Raw genomic sequence first — 25,957 nt, 5'->3', positions numbered from 1 at the left:
TACACCTCCAGTCACTGCTGTCACCTTCCCTTCCTGCTGCACCTCCTGTCACTGCTGTCACCTTCCCTTCCTACTGCACCTCCAGTCACTGCTGTCACCTTCCCTTCTTGCTACACCTCCAGTCACTGCTGTCACCTTCCCTTCCTGCTGCACCTCCTGTCACTGCTGTCACCTTCCCTTCCTGCTGCACCTCCAGTCACTGCTGTCACCTTCCCTTCTTGCTACACCTCCAGTCACTGCTTTCACCTTCCCTTCCTGCTACACCTCCAGTCACTGCTGTCACCTTCCCTTCCTGCTGCACCTCCTGTCACTGCTGTCACCTTCCCTTCCTACTGCACCTCCAGTCACTGCTGTCACCTTCCCTTCTTGCTACACCTCCAGTCACTGCTGTAACCTTCCCTTCCTGCTGCACCTCCTGTCACTGCTGTAACCTTCCCTTCCTGCTGCACCTCCTGTCACTGCTGTCACCTTCCCTTCCTGCTGCACCTCCTGTCACTGCTGTCACCTTCCCTTCCTGCTGCACCTCCAGTCACTGCTGTCACCTTCCCTTCCTGCTGCACCTCCAGTCACTGCTGTCACCTTCCCTTCCTGCTGCACCTCCTGCATTGCTCCCTTCTGCTTTACCTGCTGTCACTGCTGTAACCCTGCCTCCTGCTGCACCTCCTGTCACCCTTTCCCCTGTGGTACCTACTGGTACCCTCCCTCCTGCTATACCTCCTGTCACCCTCCCTCTGCTGCACCTCTTGTCACCCTCCTTCCTGCTGCATCTGCTGTCACCTTTTTCTCCTGGTTCACACCCTCTCAATGCTGTAAGCCTCCCTCCTGCTGCACCTTCTGTCACCCTACCTCCTGCTGTACCTCCTGTCACCGTCCCTCCTGCTGCACCTCTTGTCACTGCTGTAGCCCTCCTTCATGCTGCACCTACAATCACTGCTGTCACTCTACCTCCTTCCTTCCAACCTCCTGCTGCGCCTCCTGTCACCCTCCCTCCTGCTGCACCTCCTGTCACCCTCCCTCCTGCTGCACCTCCTGTCATCCACCCTTCTGCTGCACCTCCTGTCACCCTCCCTCCTGCTGCACCTCCTGTCATCCACCCTCCTGCTGCACCTCCTATCACTCTCCCTCCAAAAGTGAAAGAAAAAAGTAAAAAAACATTTTTTTTAAATAAAACAAAAACAACAACAATCTCCCACCCTAATGAGAATTCAAATCATCCCCTTTCCACATTTTCCAAATACAAAAGTAAGTAAATAAATGACCATATTTGTACAAACTCACATTTCTGATCCCGCACAGTATTTGATCCAATTCTAAACAACAAAATTGCTGATTTTAAAACACATCCCAGAAAAATTAATTAAATTAATTAATTAAATTAATTAATTAAATTAATTAAATGAAGTAAAATGTGATTACGTATATGAACGGAGGGAGGTCTAATGTTCACCGAACTACTAGCTGTTATGTAACTACAACTCTCAGCATGCTCAGGACATGTCAAGGACTGTCAGTTTACAATAGCAGCATAGCCCCAGGTACCAGGCCACCAATCTTGGGGCCACACGTGTAGAAGAAGCTTTTGTGTCATTTATCTCTATTAACCCTTACTGACAATAGATGGAACCTAAGATAAGAGGTTCCGCCCCCAAAATCGTGAGAAACTTTCAGAGGTCTCCTAATTACGTCTCTAAAAAAAAAAAAAAAAAAACGCGTCTCCCATAGCAACTGGAAATAATTATCTAAAGTAAATGTCGGAGCGAGTCAAGTAGACAGAGCCGAGCTGCCGGCCATGATTTAACCTCATAATGTCCCTTATTACACATAATGCTTCCTCCCTGAGGACAATCGTCTCCATTCACTTAGCTGGTTCAAATGACATTTCACATAGGAGAAGATAAGAAGCCGAGAAATAGAAGGATCCAGATCAGCGGTCTTCAAACTGTGGCCCTCCAGATGTTGCAAAACTACAACTCCCAGCATGCCCGGACAGCCAACGGCTGTCCGGGCATGCTTGGAATTGTAGTTTTTCAACATCTGGAGGGCCACAGTTTGAAGACCGCTGATCCAGATCATGAGTAAGAAAAACTGGACTAGTGGCCGAGTGCTCCCATCTCTGATATGCAAATTAGGAGAGAGAAGTAAGCCCCTCCTCCTGGAGAGAATCATTACCCTATAATCCGCACAGTTAGGAGTTTTCGGGTTTTACGTTAAAGGTATGTGCACATAGTGAAAACCCTCAACACTGCCCATCACTTTCTCTAACCCCGAACTCCAGACTGATACATTGTACATAGCTAGTCCTGCTCTCAGCTGAGAATATACAATTGTATCCAGTCTAGACAATGCTCTGTGAGCTAAACATCCTGCACCCCAGACTGATACATTGTACATAGCTAGTCCTGCTCTCAGCTGAGAAGATACAATGGTATCCAGTCTAGACAATGCTCTGTGAGCTAAACATCCTGGACCCCAGACTGATACATTGTACATAGCTAGTCCTGCTCTCAGCTGAGAATATACAATTGTATCCAGTCTAGACAATGCTCTGTGAGCTAAACATCCTGCACCCCAGACTGATACATTGTACATAGCTAGTCCTGCTCTCAGCTGAGAAGATACAATGGTATCCAGTCTAGACAATGCTCTGTGAGCTAAACATCCTGGACCCCAGACTGATACATTGTACATAGCTAGTCCTGCTCTCAGCTGAGAAGTGATACAATTGTATCCAGTCTAGACAATGCTCTGTGAGCTAAACATCCTGGACCCCAGACTGATACATTGTACATAGCTAGTCCTGCTCTCAGCTGAGAAGATACAATTGTATCCAGTCTAGACAATGCTCTGTGAGCTAAACATCCTGGACTCCAGACTGATACATTGTACATAGCTAGTCCTGCTCTCAGCTGAGAAGTGATACAATTGTATCCAGTCTAGACAATGCTCTGTGAGCTAAACATCCTGGACCCCAGACTGATACATTGTACATAGCTAGTCCTGCTCTCAGCTGAGAATATATAATTGTATCCAGTCTAGACAATGCTCTGTGAGCTAAACATCCTGCACCCCAGACTGATACATTGTACATAGCTAGTCCTGCTCTCAGCTGAGAAGATACAATGGTATCCAGTCTAGACAATGCTCTGTGAGCTAAACATCCTGGACCCCAGACTGATACATTGTACATAGCTAGTCCTGCTCTCAGCTGAGAAGATACAATGGTATCCAGTCTAGACAATGCTCTGTGAGCTAAACATCCTGGACCCCAGACTGATACATTGTACATAGCTAGTCCTGCTCTCAGCTGAGAAGATACAATTGTATCCAGTCTAGACAATGCTCTGTGAGCTAAACATCCTGGACCCCAGACTGATACATTGTACATAGCTAGTCCTGCTCTCAGCTGAGAAGTGATACAATTGTATCCAGTCTAGACAATGCTCTGTAAGCTAAACATCCTGGACTCCAGACTGATACATTGTACATAGCTAGTCCTGCTCTCAGCTGAGAAGTGATATAATTGTATCCAGTCTAGACAATGCTCTGTGAGCTAAACATCCTGGACTCCAGACTGATACATTGTACATAGCTAGTCCTGCTCTCAGCTGAGAAGTGATACAATTGTATCCAGTCTAGACAATGCTCTGTGAGCTTAACAACCTGGACTCCAGACTGATACATTGTACATAGCTAGTCCTGCTCTAAGCTGAGAAGTGATACAATTGTATCCAGTCTAGACAATGCTCTGTGAGCTAAACATCCTGGACCCCAGACTGATACATTGTACATAGCTAGTCCTGCTCTCAGCTGAGAAGTGATACAATTGTATCCAGTCTAGACAATGCTCTGTGAGCTAAACAGCCTGGACTCCAGACTGATACATTGTACATAGCTAGTCCTGCTCTCAGATAAGAAGTATATACAATTATATCCAGTCTAGACAATGCTCTGTGAGCTAACATCCTGGACTCCAGACTGATACATTGTACATAGCTAGTCCTGCTCTCAGCTGAGAAGTGATACAATTGTATTCAGTGTAGACAATGCTCTGTGAGCTAAACAACCAGTATTACGACTGATACATTGAACATTCTATGTAATATCTGTTTCGGGAAAGATGGATAATAAACAATATTGACGCCACCATCATTTTAGTTCTGAATGAGGAGTTATCTGGTTCTGGAAAGACATTTCCTTCGGTGGCTCCAATATACAATGAATTGAGCAGTGACAGGTTCGGGGACCTACTGCTCCATTGTGACAGGGACTGGGGTCCCTGTTTGTGAAATCCTGTGGGATCCGAAGGGTCAGACCCCCAGCACTTAGTTATCCCCTGAGTGGGAGAACTCCTTTAAGAATCACTGTACAACTAGGCAGACTGTAGTCAGGATTCTAGGAAAGCTGGGTGACAACCAATATGCCAGTCTTACCCACCCTCTGTGAAGTTGTGAATGATGAACTTACCTTGTAATGTACAGACACAGTATCACTGTATAACTATGCACAAAAGCTGAGGGGTCTGGAAAAGCTGGGTGATGGGCAGAAGAGAACGACTTACAAAGTGAGGACACCCACATATCAGGGTCCTGAATACATAGTGCTGACACTTCTGCTGTGTTACCTCAGCTTTGTTCCCGACCACACAGAGTTAACACTGACCCAGCAGTCAGGAGAGGTGGATGTGAAGAGCAGCAGGTAAGTACATCCTATGTGAGTATGGAGGAGGACTCAGGACACCTCCCTGGTAGACCAGTCAGTACAGAGGGCACAGTGCAGGGCACACAGCGACCAGTGCTGCCATACAGTGGGCAGGGAGAGGGGCACAGTGCAGGGCACACAGCGACCAGTGCTGCCATACAGTGGGCAGGGAGAGGGGCACAGTGCAGGGCACACAGCGACCAGTGCTGCCATACAGGGGGCAGAGAGAGGGGCACAGTGCAGGGCACACAGCGACCAGTGCTGCCATACAGGGGGCAGGGAGAGGGGCACAGTGCAGGGCACACAGCGACCAGTGCTGCCATACAGGGGGCAGGGAGAGGGGCACAGTGCAGGGCACACAGCGACCAGTGCTGCCATACAGTGGGCAGGGAGAGGGGCACAGTGCAGGGCACACAGCGACCAGTGCTGCCATACAGTGGGCAGGGAGAGGGGCACAGTGCAGGGCACACAGCGACCAGTGCTGCCATACAGGGGGCAGGGAGAGGGGCACAGTGCAGGGCACACAGCGACCAGTGCTGCCATACAGTGGGCAGGGAGAGGGGCACAGTGCAGGGCACACAGCGACCAGTGCTGCCATACAGCGGGCAGAGAGAGGGGCACAGTGCAGGGCACACAGCGACCAGTGCTGCCATACAGCGGGCAGGGAGAGGGGCACAGTGCAGGGCACACAGCGACCAGTGCTGCCATACAGCGGGCAGGGAGAGGGGCACAGTGCAGGGCACACAGCGACCAGTGCTGCCATACAGCGGGCAGGGAGAGGGGCACAGTGCAGGGCACACAGCGACCAGTGCTGCCATACAGGGGGCAGAGAGAGGGGCACAGTGCAGGGCACACAGCGACCAGTGCTGCCATACAGGGGGCAGAGAGAGGGGCACAGTGCAGGGCACACAGCGACCAGTGCTGCCATACAGCGGGCAGGGAGAGGGGCACAGTGCAGGGCACACAGCGACCAGTGCTGCCATACAGCGGGCAGGGAGAGGGGCACAGTGCAGGGCACACAGCGACCAGTGCTGCCATACAGCGGGCAGGGAGAGGGGCACAGTGCAGGGCACACAGCGACCAGTGCTGCCATACAGGGGGCAGGGAGAGGGGCACAGTGCAGGGCACACAGCGACCAGTGCTGCCATACAGCGGGCAGGGAGAGGGGCACAGTGCAGGGCACACAGCGACCAGTGCTGCCATACAGCGGGCAGAGAGAGGGGCACAGTGCAGGGCACACAGCGACCAGTGCTGCCATACAGCGGGCAGGGAGAGGGGCACAGTGCAGGGCACACAGCGACCAGTGCTGCCATACAGGGGGCAGAGAGAGGGGCACAGTGCAGGGCACACAGCGACCAGTGCTGCCATACAGGGGGCAGAGAGAGGGGCACAGTGCAGGGCACACAGCGACCAGTGCTGCCATACAGGGGGCAGGGAGAGGGGCACAGTGCAGGGCACACAGCGACCAGTGCTGCCATACAGTGGGCAGGGAGAGGGGCACAGTGCAGGGCACACAGCGACCAGTGCTGCCATACAGTGGGCAGGGAGAGGGGCACAGTGCAGGGCACACAGCGACCAGTGCTGCCATACAGCGGGCAGAGAGAGGGGCACAGTGCAGGGCACACAGCGACCAGTGCTGCCATACAGCGGGCAGAGAGAGGGGCACAGTGCAGGGCACACAGCGACCAGTGCTGCCATACAGCGGGCAGGGAGAGGGGCACAGTGCAGGGCACACAGCGACCAGTGCTGTCATACAGTGGGCAGGGAGAGGGGCACAGTGCAGGGCACACAGCGACCAGTGCTGCCATACAGGGGGCAGGGAGAGGGGCACAGTGCAGGGCACACAGCGACCAGTGCTGCCATACAGTGGGCAGGGAGAGGGGCACAGTGCAGGGCACACAGCGACCAGTGCTGCCATACAGTGGGCAGGGAGAGGGGCACAGTGCAGGGCACACAGCGACCAGTGCTGCCATACAGTGGGCAGGGAGAGGGGCACAATGCAGGGCACACAGCGACCAGTGCTGCCATACAGGGGGCAGAGAGAGGGGCACAGTGCAGGGCACACAGCGACCAGTGCTGCCATACAGGGGGCAGAGAGAGGGGCACAGTGCAGGGCACACAGCGACCAGTGCTGCCATACAGGGGGCAGGGAGAGGGGCACAGTGCAGGGCACACAGCGACCAGTGCTGCCATACAGGGGGCAGAGAGAGGGGCACAGTGTCCTCCTGAGATTACTGACAGTGAAACAAAGTCATCATTATACAGAGAGACAGGAGGGGGCACGGGAAATGAGATGTCTCTGAGATGTACAAGTGTATGAAGACAGAGAGAGAAAGAATAAAGACTTAAGAATATATATATATATATGAAATAAATAGAGAGATAGATAAATGGATAGATATGAGAGAGATAGATAGATAGATAGATAGATAGATAGATAGATATGAGTGAGATAGATATGAGATAGATAAATAGATAGATATATAGATAGATAGGAGATAGATAAATAGATAGATATGAGAGAGAGATAGATAGATAGATAGATAGATAGATAGATATGAGTGAGATAGATATGAGATAGATAGATAGATAGATATGAGATAGATAGATAGATAGATATGAGAGATAGATATGAGATAGATAGATAGATAGATATGAGATAGATAGATAGATATGAATGAGATAGATAGATATGAATGAGATAGATAGATATGATTTGAGATAGATAGATAGATAGATATGAGATAGATAGATAGATAGATATGAGATAGATAGATAGATAGGTATGAGATAGATAGATATGATATAGAGAGATAGATGGATAGGAGATAGATAGATATGAGAGAGATAGATAGATAGATAGATAGATAGATATGATATAGAGAGATAGATGGATAGGAGATAGATAGATATGAGATAGATAGATATGAGAGAGATAGATATGAGATAGATAGATATATAGATATGAGATAGATAGATAGATAGATATGAGATAGATAGATATGAGATAGATATGAGATAGATAAATAGATATGAGATAGATAGATAGATATGATAGATATGAGATAGATAGATAGATATGAGATAGATAGATAGATATGAGATAGATAGATATGAGATAGATATGAGATAGATAGATAGATAGATAGATAGATATGAGATAGATAGATAGATATGATAGATATGAGATAGATAGATAGACATGATAGATAGATAGATAGATAGATAGATAGATAGATATGAGATAGATAGATAGATATGAGATAGATAGATATGAGATAGATAGATAGATAGATATGAGATAGATAGATATGAGATAGATAGATAGATAGATATGAGATAGATATGAGATAGATAGATAGATATGAGATAGATAGATAGATATGAGATAGATAGATAGATATGAGATAGATAGATAGATATGAGATAGATAGATAGATATGAGATAGATAGATATGAGATAGATAGATAGATATGAGATAGATGGATATGAGATAGATAGATAGATATGAGATAGATGGATATGATCTAGAGAGATAGATATGAGATAGATAGATATGAGATAGATAGATAGATATGAGATAGATAGATATGAGATAGATAGATAGATATGAGATAGATGGATATGATCTAGAGAGATAGATATGAGATAGATAGATAGATAGATAGATAGGTATGAGATAGATAGTTATAGTTAGATAAATAAATAAATAGATATAGATAAAGATATAAAGAGGGCATAAAGAAGACAGTATCTAGCAGTGCCCACAGCACCTGTACAGCACATAGAGCGCTCTTTGCCCGGTTCTAGGGCAGATTCTGCCGGGCACACTGTACCCTGCCCAGGAGCCCCCCACATCCCCGCACAATGGGAGCCCCGAGGAGTGGGGACAATAGAGCACTCACCTAGTAGGCGGCTTATGCCAACACTACGCCGGGCACAGTGCAGAGCTGCCAGCCGGCTCCGCTCCGTGCTGCCATCCGCCGGGAGCTGTAGTCCAAGGAGGAGAAACCATAAACCGCAGACCCCGTGCACACTGCCCTGTACCCCGTGCACACTGCCGCACACTCATGGGTCCTGAGGATGGAGGAGCACAACCACTACAGCTCCCTCCTCCTGCACATGTCACTCACAGCATTGTTAAGGTGGAACCGGAGAGACTCCAAGAACATCACATGGACAGTCTAATCCCTATTAACTGACTACAATGTCTCTATCTTTCTCATATCTATCTATTTATCTATCTATCTCATATCTATCTATCTATCTCATATCTATCTATCTATCTATCTATTTATCTATCTATCTCATATCTATCTATCTCATATCTATCTATCTATCTCATATCTATCTATCTATCTATCTATCTATCCATCTCATATCTATCTATCCATCTCATATCTATCTATCTCTTATCTATCTATCTCATATCTATATATCTCATATCTATCTATCTCATATCTATCTATCTCATATCTATCTATCTATCTATCTATCTATTATCTATCTATCTATCTATCTATCTCATATCTATCTCATATCTATCTCATATCTATCTATCTATTTCATATCTATTTATCTCATATCTATCTATCTCATATCTATCTATCTATCTATCTATCTATCTATCTATCAATCAATCATCTATCTCATATCTATCTCATATTTATCGATCTCATATCTATCTATCTCATATCTATCTATCTCATATCTATCTATCTATCTATCTATCTATCTATCTCATATCTATCTATCTATCTATCTATCTCATATCTATCTAATATCTATCTATTTAATATCTATCTATGTCATATCTATCTATCTTTCTATCTCATATCTATCTATCTCATATCTATCTATCTCATATCTATTTCTTATCTATCTATCTATCTATCTATCTATCTATCTATCTATCTATCTATATCTTTATCTACTGATCACCTATCTATGCAGAGGCGCACTGTACATGAGGTGAGTTGAGCCTCTGACCTCAGGCGGAGTTCCCCCCAGGACTGTGCAGGTGACATTATGACACTTCTGTGCCTGAGGATGACTGTACACTGTATCTCATGTCAGATTACATCTGTACATCACCCATCACATTGTATTTAGGCATTTTAGACAGAAGCCTATAATACAGAGCTGGCTGCAATGTTCCTTAGCAGTGAAGAGGTGAGTGTAGTCTTAGCAACCAGCATATCCATATTTATGAGGATGTAGCAGTCTGATAGCCTTGCCTGGTAGTGAAGGGGTTAAAAGAGTCCTAGCAACATGAGAACACATGCAGAATACTGAGAATCCCCAATGACTGATGAATTTGTCTATCAAAGTTTCTGGGAGCGCAGACACTACGAGCCATGGGGGGGCAGCATGGAGGGCTCTAGTAGTGTAAGACGTAAGAAATACGTGTGCGCCCAGCAAGGTCCTCCCCATATCCTCAAGCTCTCATTGGCTGAGGACCAGAAGATTCTTAAATTATGTCTTGGATCATATAGGACAATGCAATGTGGCTTTAAGAAGACGTGTCCATATAGCTGCAAAAGTGTCCCTAAAACTGAGCTGCCTGATGGGTAGTACATTTTTTTCTAGCAATCTGCAGTCTACTCACGGGGTAAAGACTATAAACTAAAGAGAGAGAGACAGCAAGGCAGAAGGTCCTGTCCCTGTGTCAATACATGAAACAGGGAGACAGTACTTTCTGTGCCTACACCATTTAAATAGATGGATAGGGAGACAGTACAATCTGTACTGATATCATTCTCCGTAGACCCAAGGAGACAGTACTTTCTGTGCCTACATCATTTAGATAGATGGATAGGGAGACAGTACAATCTGTACTGATATCATTCTGAGTAGACCCAAGGAGACAGTACTTTCTGTGCCTACATCATTTAAATGGATACCAGGAGACAGTACAATCTGTACTGATATAATTTTGAGTAGACCCAAGGAGACAGTACTTTCTGTGCCTACATCATTTAAATAGATACAAGGAGACAGTACAATCTGTACTGATATCATTCTGAGTAGACCCAAGGAGACAGTACTTTCTGTGCCTACATCATTTAAATGGATACAAGGAGACAGTACAATCTGTACTGATATCATTTTGAGTAGACCCAAGGAGACAGTACTTTCTGTGCCTACATCATTTAAATAGATACAAGGAGACAGTACAATCTGTACTGATATCATTCTGAGTAGACCCAAGGAGAGAGTACTATCTGTGCCTACATCATTTAAATAGAGACAGTAAAATCTGTACTGATATCATTCTGAGTAGACCCAAGGAGACAGTACTATCTGTGCCTACATCATTTAAATAAAGACAGGGAGACAGTACAATCTGTACTGATATCATTCTGAGTAGAGACAGGAAGACAGTACTATTTGTGCCTACATCATTTAAATAGATACAAGGAGACAGTACAATCTCTACTGATATCATTCTAAGTAGACACAAGAAGACAGTACTATCTGTACCTACATCATTTAAATAGTGACAGGGAGACAGTACAATCTGTACTGATATCATTCTGAGTAGACCCAAGGAGACAGTACTTTCTGTGCCTACATCATTTAAATGGATACAAGGAGACAGTACAATCTGTACTGATATCATTTTGAGTAGACCCAAGGAGACAGTACTTTCTGTGCCTACATCATTTAAATAGATACAAGGAGACAGTACAATCTGTACTGATATCATTCTGAGTAGACCCAAGGAGAGAGTACTATCTGTGCCTACATCATTTAAATAGAGACAGTAAAATCTGTACTGATATCATTCTGAGTAGACCCAAGGAGACAGTACTATCTGTGCCTACATCATTTAAATAAAGACAGGGAGACAGTACAATCTGTACTGATATCATTCTGAGTAGAGACAGGAAGACAGTACTATTTGTGCCTACATCATTTAAATAGATACAAGGAGACAGTACAATCTCTACTGATATCATTCTAAGTAGACACAAGAAGACAGTACTATCTGTACCTACATCATTTAAATAGTGACAGGGAGACAGTACAATCTGTACTGATATCATTCTGAGTAGAGACAGGAAGACAGTACTACCTGTGCCTATATCATTTAAATAGAGACAGGGAGACAGTGCAATCTAGTATCCTGACCAGTGTTCCTCTATGTTGTAGAGATTGGTTTTCTTGTATCCATTTTCATGAAGTTCATGTTTGTTATCTGTGTCCAGTGTGAACAGTGTCCTATTTTACCTGATCAGTTTAGTGTTTTAGCTTTCAGTTCTTCCGTCCATCTCGTGCGTCTCTTGTATTCTGCTGTATACTTGTTGCATACCTAATCTGTTCATTTTATCATGTCTGCCGTTTATCTGATATCTGGTTTTTGTACTGTTTGTTAATACACTATTTTCTGCCCTGTTAGAATTTGTATCCTGTCTATTATATCTGGTTGTCTGGTAGTTTTCCATTCCTGTTTCTGGCCTGTGACCGACTATGTATATTATTTGTTTTTAAGCCACTGCCCTGTAGCGCAGGGAGGGACCGGCTCCAAGTGGTCGATTCACCGCATAAGGTGTTTGGGCAAGTATGCAGGGAGAGTGATACTAGGGACAGCTTAGGGCTCACTCTCCCTGTCCCCCCAGTCGGTCATGACACTGTACTGATATCATTCTTAGTAGAGACAAGAAGACAGTACTACCTGTGCCTACCTTATTTAAATAGATACAAGGAGACAGTACAATCTGTACTCATATCATTCTGAGTAGAGACAGAAAGACAGTACTACCTGTGCCTACATAATTTAAATAGTGACAGGGAGACAGTACAATCTGTACTCGTATCATGCCGAGTAGGGACAGAAAAACAGTACTACCTGTGCCTACATCATTTAAATAGTGATGGGGAGACAATACAATCTGTACTCATATCATGCTGAGTAGAGACAGAAAGACAGTACTACCTGTGCCTACATTATTTAAATAGTGACAGGGAGACAATACAATCTGTACTGATATCATTCTAAGTAGAGACAGGAAGACAGTACTACATGTGCCTACCTTATTTAAATAGATACATGGAGACAGTACAATCTGTACTGATATCATTCTAAGCGAAGACAATAAGACAGTACTACCTGTGCCCACATCATTTAAATAGAGAGACAGGAAGACAGTACAATCTGTACTCATATCATGCTGCGTAGAGACACAGTGACAGTACTGTCTGTGCTTACATAATTTAAATAGTGAGACAGGGAGATAGTACAATCTGTACTTGTCTTATCCTGAGTAAAGACAGGAAGACAGTACTACTTGTGCCTACACCATTTACTCCAAGAGACAAAGAGCTATCTCTCATTACATGATCACTAGTCCCGTCCTCATTTTCCTGGACTTTGTCCCCAGTCCGTGCTTCAGCCAGGACAAAGACGATGCCGCAGCCGGACAGGATTATGCTCTGGATGGTATGGGGACCCCTAGAGGTCTTTTTTTTATAAGCCATTGTTTCTATAAAAAGGAGATGACATTTCTTTTTTATATCAAATCTATTAGAAAGGTTAAAGGGGTACTCCGGTGGAAAACTTTTTTTTTATTATTATTATTTTTTAAATCAACTGATGCCAGAAAGTTACACAGATTTCCAAATTACTTCCATAGAAAAAAAAAATATTTACCCGTCCAGACTTTTTAGCAGCTGTATGCTACAGAGGAAATTCTTTTGTTTTTGAATTTCTTTTTTGCCTTGTCCACAGTGCTCTCTGCTGACACCTCTGTCCGTGTCAGGAACTGTCCAGAGCAGCATAGGTTTGCTATGGGGATTTTCTCCTGCTCTGGACCCTTCCCGATACGGGCATCAGGTGTCAGCAGAGAGCACTGTGGACAAGACAAAAAAAAGAAATGAAAAAAGAAAAGAATTTCCACTCTAGCCTACAGCTGCTAAAAAGTACTGGAAGGGTAAAGATTTTTTTAATAGAAGTCATTTACAAATCTGTTTAACTTTCTGGCACCAGTTGATAAAAAAAAAAAAAAAAAGTTTTTTTTTTCCACCGGAGTACCCCTTTAATATTTGGCCAGGATGGACAACGTGTGGAAAGTTTCTGATCCTGACAGTGTCCATTTAGTACTATCAACACTGCCACTACCTGTAGGTCACCAGAAATCCTCCCTGACGCACGTGAAACGTGCGTCAGGGAGGATTTCTGGTGACCTACAGGTAGTGGCAGTGCGAGATGAGAATGTCATTTACAAGATACGTAGAGACAAAAAAAATTTTTTGTGTTTTTTTTATCATTTACGAGGAGGCAAAACTATTCCTGTCCTATTGTTACACTCTCCGTACTGCTCGTAAATAGAGATGAGCGAATTTACAGTAAATTCGATTCGTCACGAACTTCTCGGCTCAGCAGTGGATGTCTTTTCCTGCATTAATTAGTTCAGCTTTCAGGTGCTCCGGTGGGCTGGAAAAGGTGGATACAATCCTAGGAAAGAGTCTCCTAGGACTGTATCCACCTTTTCCAGCCCACGGGAGCACCTGAAAGCTGAACTAATTTATGCAGGATAAGTCATCAACTGCCGAGCCGAGAAGTTCGTGACGAATCGAATTTACTGTAAGTTCGCTCATCTCTACTCGTAAATACAAAATACCGTTACAATGTCTCCATTTATGGGGGAATCTCAACCTTTGCAGCGTTCCACCTTAAATAAATCTCTCGCGCTCACCATTGAATCTCCCTCTCCTGGGACTTTCAACCAAATGTGTAATATTCATCCTTCATATAACAGTAACACGTTCCGCAGCGGTCTACGCAGAATATAGTCACTGACAGGAGTTCCGGTCCCCACAGCAGCTGTCTACCTAACCTAACATAGAGGTGGACCCCCCCCCCCTTCCTTTACCCTAACTAAAACGCTAGATCTGGCATCTGCCACTCAACGTAGACACCAAATCCCGCTAGAACTAGACTATACGTTGGCAAATTATGACATAAAGGGTTAATTGAATTAACTAATATAAAATATATATACGGAATTGCACAATATTTTGGGCAGCCTTTAATTTTTTGCCCTGACGATATGTTGGTGTTACTGCTTATAGAGAAAATTATTTGAAAAATATGAAAAATATGTGAAAGTTTTTTAAAAAGTAGAAATATATTAAAGAAGTACCCCGAGAATTTTTTCTTACATATACTGTATAGTGCAGCATAGGTCATTATTAGAGAATAATGTGTAATTATAATGAGGTTTTTTGTATGTCTTGTGCTCCCCTGTTTTAGCTGATGTGGCAGGTGTGGGTTTTTTAGCTATACTGATTGAAAGGGAAGTGTAGAAGTGTATAAATAGTAGTTATACACCTCCCCTCCCAGCTCTATCTCTCTACTGCTGCTGCTATCTCTATGGGATCAAGATATATAGTAGTTATATACCTCCCTTCCAAGCTCTATCTGTATACTGCTACTGCTATCTCTATAGGATTGGGATATATAGCAGATATCCCAATCCTATAGAGATAGCAGTAGCAGTATACAGATAGATCTGGGAAGGGAGGTGTATAACTACTATATATCTTGATCCCATAGAGATAGCGGCAGCAGTAGAGAGATAGAGCTGGGAGGGGAGGTGTTTAGCTACTATATATCCTGATTTCATAGAGATAGTGCAGCAATATACAGATAGAGCTATAGGGGAGGTGTATACTATATTTCCTGATCCCATATAGATAGCAGCAGCAGTATACAGATAGAGCTAGAGGAGAGGTGTATAACTACTATATATCCTGATCCCATAGAGATAGCATGGGATCAGAGCTAGCATGGGATAGCAGCAGTATACAGATAGAGCTGGAGGGGAGGTGTATAACTACTATATATCCTGATCTCATAGAGATAGCAGCAGCAATATACAGATAGAGCTGGAGGGGAGGTGTATAACTGCTATATACAGTATCCTGATCCCATATAGATAGCAGCAGCAATATACAGATAGAGCTAGAGGAGAGGTGTATAACTACTATATATCCTGATCCCATAGAGATGGCATGGGACCAGAGATAGCATGGATGAGCAGCATTATACAGATAGAGCTGGAGGGGAGGTGTATAACTACTATATATCCTGATCTGATAGAGATAACAGCAGCAGCAATATACAGATAGAGCTGGAGAGGAGGGATGTATAACTGCTATATATATCCTCATCCCATATAGATACCAGCAGCAGTATTTAGATAGAGCTGGAGGGGAGGTGTATAATTACTGTATATATCCTGATCCCATAGAGATAGGAGCAGTATACAGATAGAGCTGTAGGGGAGGTTTATAACTACTATATATCCTGCTCTTATTTAGATAGCAGCAGCAGTATATAGATAGAGCTGGAGGGGAGGTGTATAACTACTATATATCCTGATCCCATAGAGATAGCAGCAGCAGTATACAGATAGAGCTGGAGGGAAGGTGCATAACTACTATATATCCTGATCCCATAGAGATAGCAGCAGCAGTATACAGATAGAGCTGGTGATACTCTTCATAGATGTTCTATAGCTTTTAGATGAGGATCCTGGAATCACCCTACTGTGGACTCTGAATTTCTTAATGTGATAATTAAAGATGGTGCTTTCATATTTTGGGCACACTTTTTCTTCCCTATTTGCAGCGTTTGCCTTCCTCTTCTAGGGGTGCCGTATAATGTGCTAATAGGAGCGGTGCAGGAAACCTATATGCTGTATGGAGCTGCACATTAAGTTGTTATTTTTCAATCCAGGGATTAAGCTGCATAAACTCTATTTAATGCCCCAGCCTGAAACTCATTAAACCACTGTAGAGGGATTGTGCTTAAGCTTATAATTGGACGCCTTATGTTTCTGTTTGCATTGCTTTCTAAATGTTTTTTTTTCTTCTGTAGTGAACATGGACAATCAATTCTTAAGTTATCACGCTGCGTCCTCATACGTGGGAGCTGGTTTAACTGTTTACTGACTGCAGGTTGCTGGAACGTTGCCAGATGAAAATGTAACAGAGACAATGCCGTCACAGGTGCCCTAGGGACGAGAGTTTAACTTGTATAACTCAAATAATATAACTATACAATATACAATAATATTAGTACTATAATACTGCCCAACAGTACAAAAATATACCGATTATAATACCGTCCTCATGTACAAGAATATAACTACTATAATACTGCTCCTATATACAAGAATATAACTACTATAATACTGCTCCTATATACAAGAATATAACTACTATAATACTGCTCCTATATACAAGAATATAACTACTATAATACTGCCTCCTAGCTGTGAGGTTGTGTGTTTGTGGTTCTCCTGATGTCTGGAGAAAGCCCAGGGCGGGGCCACCCTGGGCGGGGAAGCTCCCCAAGCAAGGCCCAGGCTTCTCGGCCTACACTGGGGGAAAACTCCCAGGCTTCTTCTAATGTGGATGTAAATCCTAAAGTCATTCCAGTACAGAAGAATACTGAGCATGTAAGTCCAGCCATTGCAAAGAAGGAAAATACAGCGAAGGACGTATGTAAAGAAAAGAAAGCAGCAGCAGCAGCAAGTATGTCTAAGGAATGTGATGTGGAACAGTCTGCCAGCCATGGTGTACAGTGTGATGGTAATATGACTGAATTCAAGACAAAATCCATTGTGGGAACTCCAAAGTCTGCTAACCGAGGCCATGTTGGTGCACAGGAGCTGGGGCAGAGTGGATCACATTCAGCAGGTGTGCAGCTCCACTCTCCAGCACAGAGACAGAGGAGGACATCACTGGAGAGGCAGACATTGCAGGAGAACCTGAAACAACAAGAGGTGGTCTCCAGCATGACCCGCTCAGGCCGCACAAGATCCCAGGCTGGAGGTAAGAGCCAAAATACTGCAGAGGGGTCTATGGGGGTGACACCTGGGAAATATGTGGAGAAATATGAAAGTGTTTACAAAACTGTTCCTGCCCCGGACCCTAATGTATGTGACCGGGCCTCAGGAGATCCAAGCAGCCAAGGCTCCTCTGTGTTCACCCAGCCTGAGAGACTGTCCAGACCCCTCCAGCTGGGCAAAGAGACCACCCGGGCACCAGAGCTACAGCTGGCGGAGGAGATCCCAGCACTGGTGAGGAGGATGGAGGAGCTGAAGCACCTAAAACATATGCTGCAAATGCAGATTGACTGTATATACAAACTGAAGACAGCGAATCCACAGTACAAGTCCATGCATGATGATAAACTGTATACACTGAGCACAGAACTGGCCACCATAGTGAGTGAGATGGACTCTATACTGGAGAGGATGGGACCTTTGGCGGAATCCTATAGGAACAAGGAACGCTTTTCCCAGTACCAGCTGAGTTTTGGTGCAGAGCCCAGATCGGATGTGGCACCTGTCATCACCCCAGATGAGCCCCAGGAGGTGACAAGACCCCTTATAAAACCCCCAAGTTTTACCTTCAAGGATCGGCATGTTCATAAGCCCGAGGAGCAGCAACCTCAGAGACCTGCAGATGTTCTGGAGCCTGCAACTCACTTACCTGCAGAGGCACTACAAGTCCCAGAAGTCCCAGTGCATCAGGAGGACAGTGGACATTTGCCGGTGTATGAAGGTGATGGGGTGATGGAGCAGAGCTCTAATGTTGGGGCACGGACTGGGGGTGAGGACTGTGATAATGTTGGGGCACGGACTGGGGGTGCGGACTGTGATAATGTTGGGGCACGGACTGGGGGTGCGGACTGTGATAATGTTGGGGCACGGACTGGGGGTGAGGACTGTGATGATGTTGGGGCACGGACTGAGGGTGCGGACTATGATGTTCCTGAGGGGTCGGTGGCTGGAGGGGGTGCACAATCTGTGTGGGGTGTAATGTCTGATAATGATATAGAGGTGGATGGGACAGGTGATGTTGTACACAATTCTGTGCATGATTTCCCCCCTTTACCTACAAGCACAGCAGCTGTGGTGGGGCCCCCTAGAGTAGACCCCAACCCTGTAAGACAGGACGCAGGGACCCGCCAGGTTCCTTCAAGAAATGCCTGGAGCCGTGGTGCTCCATCCTTCACCTCCAGCGCCAATTACACTGGCCAGGCATTTAAAAGGAGGAATGTGGTGAGATTTCGGCACAGAGGTGCCAAGGAGGACCTTCCGGATAGGAGGTTTGTGGTGAGGGAGCTCCTGTGCCACCAGATGGGGTTTGTGCCAGCGGACATCTTGGCGGTAATAAACCTTCCAGATAGACAGGGCTATGATGTCAGCTTTAAGCTCATGTCTAATCTGGATCGGTTCTGGTCCAACTTCCCCAAGTTCAGAGACAAGGATGGATGGAGTAAATTTAGTTTTATTCCCATATCCAAGCCAGATACCGTCATCATCAATATCATCTTCTGGAATGAAGCTGTTCCTCCCCAGGACATTGTGGTGTGGCTCCGCAGACATTGTGACCTGGTGTCTGATCTCACCAAGAACAGAGATGATGACGGTATCTGGACTGGAGGGTGGAAGGTCCTGGTGAAGCTGCGCCAACATGGGAACATCACACAACATCTGCCCAACTCCTTCTTTATTGGGAGGGAAAAGGGCGTTTGCTTCTACCCCGGTCAGCCCAGAAAGTGCTTTAAATGTGGTAAACCTGGACATCTGGCTAACACCTGTACTGTGGTAAAGTGTAACCTGTGTGGTGAGACTGGTCACCTAAGTGCTGACTGCCAAAACATCAGGTGTAATCTCTGTGGTGAGATCGGTCACCCTCACCGGGACTGTCCCAATGCCTGGCACAACATCTGCCGGGAGCTTCCTGATGAGGACCTTGTGGCGGGGGCAGAGGCTGTAGAGGAGGAGGCTTTGTTATCAGACCCTATACTGACCAGACAGGAGGTTCAGCCAGACTTAGGTAACACTGCACCAACACCTCAGCAGTCAGAGAGCACACAGGGGGACATGGAGGTTGTGCCACAAGACCAGCAGCAGCCGGGGGTATCCTCTTCTGTGTCTGTGGGGAATAGGATGCAGCAAAATAAAAGGAGGAAAAAAGACAAGTCCTCCCGCAGGCCTGAGGGGGAGAACAGCATCGTTCAAAGTGTGAAAAAAAGGGCTGACAACAGGGCAGGAGTGATGGTGGTGTCCAACAGGTACGAGGTCCTGTCAGAGTCCGAGGGAGATTTGGACACTGAGATAAAAAGAATAGAGGGTGAATGTGATGGTGACACAAGGGACCAACCCCCAATAAAAAGAAAACCGCAGAGTGTGAAAGATAATGTAGAGTCAGATATGGAGACAGGTGGTGGCCAGCGGGACTCAGATTCTGACTTGTGATGATGGGGATCAGGTCTCTGCTCTTCTGTCTTATCATGGCTGGGTTTACTTTAAGGGTCCTTTCTACTAATGTGAACAGTATCAAAGTGAGGAGGACACGGCACATAGTCTATGACCATCTTAGAGACCTGGACACAGATGTCATCTTCATGCAGGAGACGCGCCTGACTTCTTCAGGGTATTTACGTGAGGCTGAGAGGGAATGGACGTCTGGGCCTTCTTTCTGGTCACTGGCTGTGGAGCCTTATGCCGGGGTGGCCATACTGTTTACCACCAGGGATGTGACTGTACATAGGATGACAGAGGTTGTCATGGGAAGGTGTCTGATCCTGGAGGTCACTATCCATGGTAGAAGGCTCCGGCTAATAAATATCTATGGCCCGCAGACAGTGACCGAAAGGATCCAGCTATTTAATGATGTCAAGCCATATCTATTCACATCTGTTCCTGTTATAATGGCCGGGGATTTTAACGTCACTAGGACATCAAGTGACAGGTCCTCAGGTAGAGCGGTGGCCAGGGACTCCAAGGTCCTAAATAACATAATCTTGCAGGCCGGTCTGTGTGATGTCTTCACACAGGGTGGAAGAAAACCAAAACTCACATACACCTGTTCTGACAGGAGCAGTAGAATAGATATGGCGTTTGTGCGTCCTGAAGAATTTATTAGTGATAGGAATGAAAAAACTGTCCCTTATTCAGATCACATGGCCTTAGTTTTCCATCTTGGTGTCACTAAGCGCCCAGATATTGGAAGGGGGCTCTGGAAGCTCAATTCTAATATCTTGGATGATGTGCATGTTCAGGGAGGTATTCACTCTCTTATACAGGGCCAGCTAGAGAGGGTGGACTTCTATGATGATATGGCCGCCTGGTGGGAGGATGTCAAGGATGAGATCAGAACCCTCTTAAAGAGACTGTCCTTTAAAAAGGGGAGGAGTAAGTATGGCCAGTATCTCAAGCTGCGCAAAGAATTGGAGTCACTATATTCGGCAGGTGGGGACCAACAAAGGATTGACCGGCTGAAATCTGAGATAAGGCAGTATCAGTACAGCAGGTATACCTCCCTGGTTCTTGAACGGGATTATGGGTCCTTAGGGTCTCCTGATCCCTTTGAGAATTGCCGGGAGCGGGTGGCAAATAAATCTGTCACCGGTCTCACTGACTCCCAGGGTGTTTTGCAGGAATCTCGGGAGGGTATCCTGGGGGTGGTGAGATCGTACTATGCTGACTTGTTTCAGAGGAAGGTTTTGGATAGAGACAAGATGACCCAATTCTTGGAGACAACTCCGCTCCCTGATACTAATGATTTGGACTTTTCTCCTTTGACAGCAGAATTGACGGTGGCCGAGGTCAAAGAGGCCATTGATAAGTTACATCTGAAGAAGGCACCAGGTCCAGATGGGATAACAGCAGAATTCTATAAGACATTCAGAGACCTCTTGGCCCCAATCCTCGTGGATGTTTACACAAATTGTCTAGAAAGTCACCTGATGCCTCCATCCATGAGAGTGTCCTCGCTGATTCTGCTGTCTAAAGGTAAAGAGCCGAGTGACATCAAGAACTGGAGGCCAATTGCCCTCTTGAATGTCGACAGGAAGATTCTGGCAAAAATCCTGTTTTCTAGGTTAGTTTGTCTGTCCCCGGCACTGTTGGCAGGCTGTCAGTATGGCACAGTAAAAGGGCGGAACATCTCTGGGGCAGTGATCTCCATAAGGGAGATGTTTGAGAGATGTAAAGCCCTGAGGTGTGGGAGATATGTTGTGAGTCTTGACCAGGCTAAAGCCTTTGACAGAGTAGATCACGAGTATCTATGGGCCACTTTGTCAAAGTACGGTATTCCGGGACAATTCATCGATTGGCTGAAGACTTTGTATTGTGAGGCCGAGAGCTTTCCTCTGATCAATGGTTGGCAGGGTGACACGTTCAGGGTTGAGGCGGGGGTGAGACAAGGTTGCCCACTGAGTCCGCTGCTGTATGTATTTGCCTTAGACCCGTTTCTGAGGTCACTGCAGGAGTGTGGTTTTCAGGGGGTGCCGGTCCCCCACTGCCTGCCCCTGAGTGTTGTTGCCTATGCGGATGATGTGACTGTAGTGATATCTGAGCCTCATGAGGTGGAGATGTTGTCTATGGCCATCAGAAGTTACTCGGAGGCCTCAGGGTCTCTGGTCAACCTAGAGAAGAGTCAAGCTCTCTGGGTATCAGATACTGATCCAGACTTTGACCTGCCCCAATTTGTGAGAGCCTCCACCTATATTAAAATCCTAGGGGTCAAATTCGGGAGGGACGATAATGCCAGACTAAATTGGGAAGAGAAATTGGAAGCCGGAAATGCAAAGGTTCAGCGATGGAAGAACTGGAGGCTGACTTATAGAGAAAGGGTTAAAATGTTGAAGACTTACCTGGTCCCCGTCTTCTTGTATGTCTCTGTCGTTTTTCCTTTGCCAGAATCTTTCTCCGCTCGGCTCTTTAGCCTGTTCTTCCAGATGTTTTGGGGGAACAGGTTGAACCCAATAAAAAGAGGGATCACTTACCTACAGAGGAGAGAGGGTGGGTTGGATATGCTGAATCCAAGGGTGTTCTTTGACTCCATGTTTCTAAAAGTTAATTTTGGTTGCCTGGACTCAAACAACAGCTCCCTGTGGGCGAATAGTATCAGGGACTGGATATTGCCTTTTGCAGAGTCTTGGATGCGAGGCGGCAGTCTCAAGAGGGGGAGATGGACGCGTGACTACCTCCCCCCGTACCTGGAATACGGGCTCAGATGTCTGAAGAGATGGCGCATTGAGAAGTCCTATATAGAGAGTAAGACCCGTAAAGAGCTTTATGTCAGGGTTTGTAGGACCTTTTTCTTTTTACAGCCAGCTCTAAGGGACTGTACATCCGCCTTTTTACGAGACAGTCTGAGGCTTCTAAACAGTGTGAGGCTACCGAACAAATTCCATGACATCGCCTGGCTGTCACTGCATGGGAAACTGTTTGTAAGAGGGAATTTAAAATACCTGAGTGTGTCTGATCGGAAGTGTCCCCTAGGGTGTCAGGAGGAGGAGACCATGACACATTTTATATCTGAGTGCTGGGGAGGGCGACACATATGGCAGGTGATATCCAAAAAGCTAAGAATCCCGAGATTACAGACCCTAAAATACTCAGAAATAATTTACGGTGTAACATCTAGTGTAAGTGGCATTGACCGGGAGACCTTATATATCATCATATCTGTCATAAAATACCACCATTGGCACACCAGAACCAGAGTCTCCATGTACAGTGAACCCTTCCATGATAGGAGAGCAGTAGACCTGATCATGTCAGAGCTGAGGTGGGTAAAGTGCTTGGAGATCAGGAAGGATGAGAAAAATTGTTTATTATGGAGGAACGTGTATATAGAATGATATTTACCTTCATGATACTTTTGTGTTGTTATTTATTTATTTACTTTTATTCTCATTTAAAAGCAATGGGCTTTTTCTAAGTTAACATTATTGTTTCTTTTGTAATGGAAGTGTATGATATTTAATATTTGATATTGTTTTGATAATTTTGGTCGAGTGTACTGTAATATTTCTGTTTGTTTTTTACTAATAAAAATTGCCTCCTATGTACAAGAATATATCTACTATAATACTGCTCCTATATACAAGAATGTAACTACTATAATACTGCTCCTATATACAAGAATATAACTACTATAATACTGCTCCTATATACAAGAATATAACTACTAATACTGCCTCCTATGTACAAGAATATAACTACTATAATACTGCCCCCTATATACAAGAATATAACTACTATAATACTGCTCCCATATACAAGAATATAACTACTATAATACTGCCCCCTATATACAAGAACATAACTACTATAATACTGCTTCCTATATACAAGAATACAACTACTATAATACTGCTCCTATATACAAGAATATAACTACTATAATACTGCTCCTAAATACAAGAATATAACTACTATAATACTGCTCCTATATACAAGAATATAACTACTATAATACTGCTCCTATATACAAGAATATAACTACTATAATACTGCTCCTATATACAAGAATATAACTACTATAATACTGCTCCTAAATACAAGAATATAACTACAATAATACTGCTCCTATGTACAAGAATAATAACTACTATAATACTGCCTCTATGTACAAGAATATAACTACTATAATACTGTCTCCTATATACAAGAATATAACTACTATAATACTGCTCCTATATACAAGAATATAACTACTATAATACTGCCCCTATATACAAGAATATAACTACTGTAATACTGCTCCTATATACAAGAATATAACTACTGTAATACTGCTCCTATATACAAGAATATAACTACTATAATACTGTTCCTATATACAAGAATATAACTACTATAATACTGCTCCTATATACAAGAATATAACTACTATAATACTGCCCCTATATACAAGAATATAACTACTGTAATACTGCTCCTATATACAAGAATATAACTACTGTAATACTGCTCCTATATACAAGAATATAACTACTATAATACTGTTCCTATATACAAGAATATAACTACTATAATACTGCTCCTATGTACAAGAATATAACTATTATAATACTGCTCCTATATACAAGACTATAACTACTATAATACTGCCTCCTATATACAAGAATATAACTACTATAATACTGCTCCTATATACAAGAATATAACTACTATAATACTGCTCCTATATACAAGAATATAACTACTATAATACTGCTCCTATATACAAGAATATAACTATTATAATACTGCTCCTATATACAAGACTATAACTACTATAATACTGCCTCCTATATACAAGAATATAACTACTATAATACTGCTCCTATATACAAGAATATTACTACTATAATACTGCTCCTATATACAAGAATATAACTACTATAATACTGCTCCTGTATACAAGAATATAACTACTATAATACTGCTCCTATGTACAAGAATATAATTACTATAATACTGCTCCTATATACAAGAATATAACTACTATAATACTGCTCCTATATACAAGAATATAACTACTATAATACTGCTCCTATGTATAAGAATATAACTACTATAATACTGCTTCTATATACAAGAATATAACTACTATAATACTGCCTCCTATATACAAGAATATAACTACTATAATACTGCTCCTATATACATGAATATATCTACTATAATACTGCTCCTATATACAAGAATATAACTACTATAATACTGCTCCTATGTATAAGAATATAACTACTATAATACTGCTCCTATATACAAGAATATAACTACTATAATATACAATCACTATTTGGCGGTTATATTGGTGTTTGTATAGTCTTATAGTGCCTGCCTGTTGTGACCGGGTGATAAGTATTCATCGGGGTAGAGGGGGCGCAATTTACCAACCTGCACCAAAATACCTTGTCCCGGCCACGACTATAATACAGACCCTCACACATAAGAATCTATCTACTATAATACTGTAAGTAACATGTTCCATATTTTGGAGACTATTTAATGCCGATTTTGGATAGATTTAGGATGAGTGGTTCCCAGTGACAGCGGAGACGATGGAAGAATCATACGACAGAATGATTTATAAAGTTATTTGTAACTACCGTTGCCACCTTTCTTGCCCAAAATTATCAGCCATGCTAATTTGCATAATTAATTATATATGCGTGACATCACAGGATACACATATGCGGGGGAAATTTTGTCCTATTCTGACCCCTATAACTTTTTTATTTCTCCTCATACGGGCCTGTATGAGGCTAATTTTTGCTCCCCGATCTGTAGTTTTTAAACGAGTCATTTTTGTTTTGATGTGACTTTTTAATCGCCTTTTTTTTATTATTAAATTCAGGAGTTGCAGTTGGTTACTAACTACAACTCCCAGCATGCCCTGATACAGCCTGTGGCTCAGCAGCTGCCCCAAATGAAAACTACAACTCCCAGC

The 25,957-nt window shown here is 44.0% G+C and overlaps 1 protein-coding gene across 17 annotated transcripts in view; it reads right to left on the bottom strand.

Annotated features, from left to right (window-relative positions):
• DLG2 (discs large MAGUK scaffold protein 2) overlaps positions 1 to 25,957 on the bottom strand; it is a 1,357,480-nt gene that overhangs the window by 173,285 nt on the left and 1,158,238 nt on the right. Inside the window, exon 1 of one of the 17 annotated variants that reach the window (XM_056561376.1) lies at positions 8,605 to 8,799. The exons of the other annotated variants lie outside the window; for them this stretch is intronic. The gene's annotated coding sequence lies outside the window, so the exon portion shown is untranslated. Of the gene's footprint in view, positions 1 to 8,604; positions 8,800 to 25,957 lie in introns of those variants that run through there. 17 annotated transcript variants of the gene reach the window in all.

Source organism: Hyla sarda, chromosome 2 (assembly GCF_029499605.1).
Source record: "Hyla sarda isolate aHylSar1 chromosome 2, aHylSar1.hap1, whole genome shotgun sequence".
NCBI lineage: Eukaryota > Metazoa > Chordata > Amphibia > Anura > Hylidae > Hyla > Hyla sarda.
This window is presented reverse-complemented; position numbering and strand designations above follow the sequence as displayed.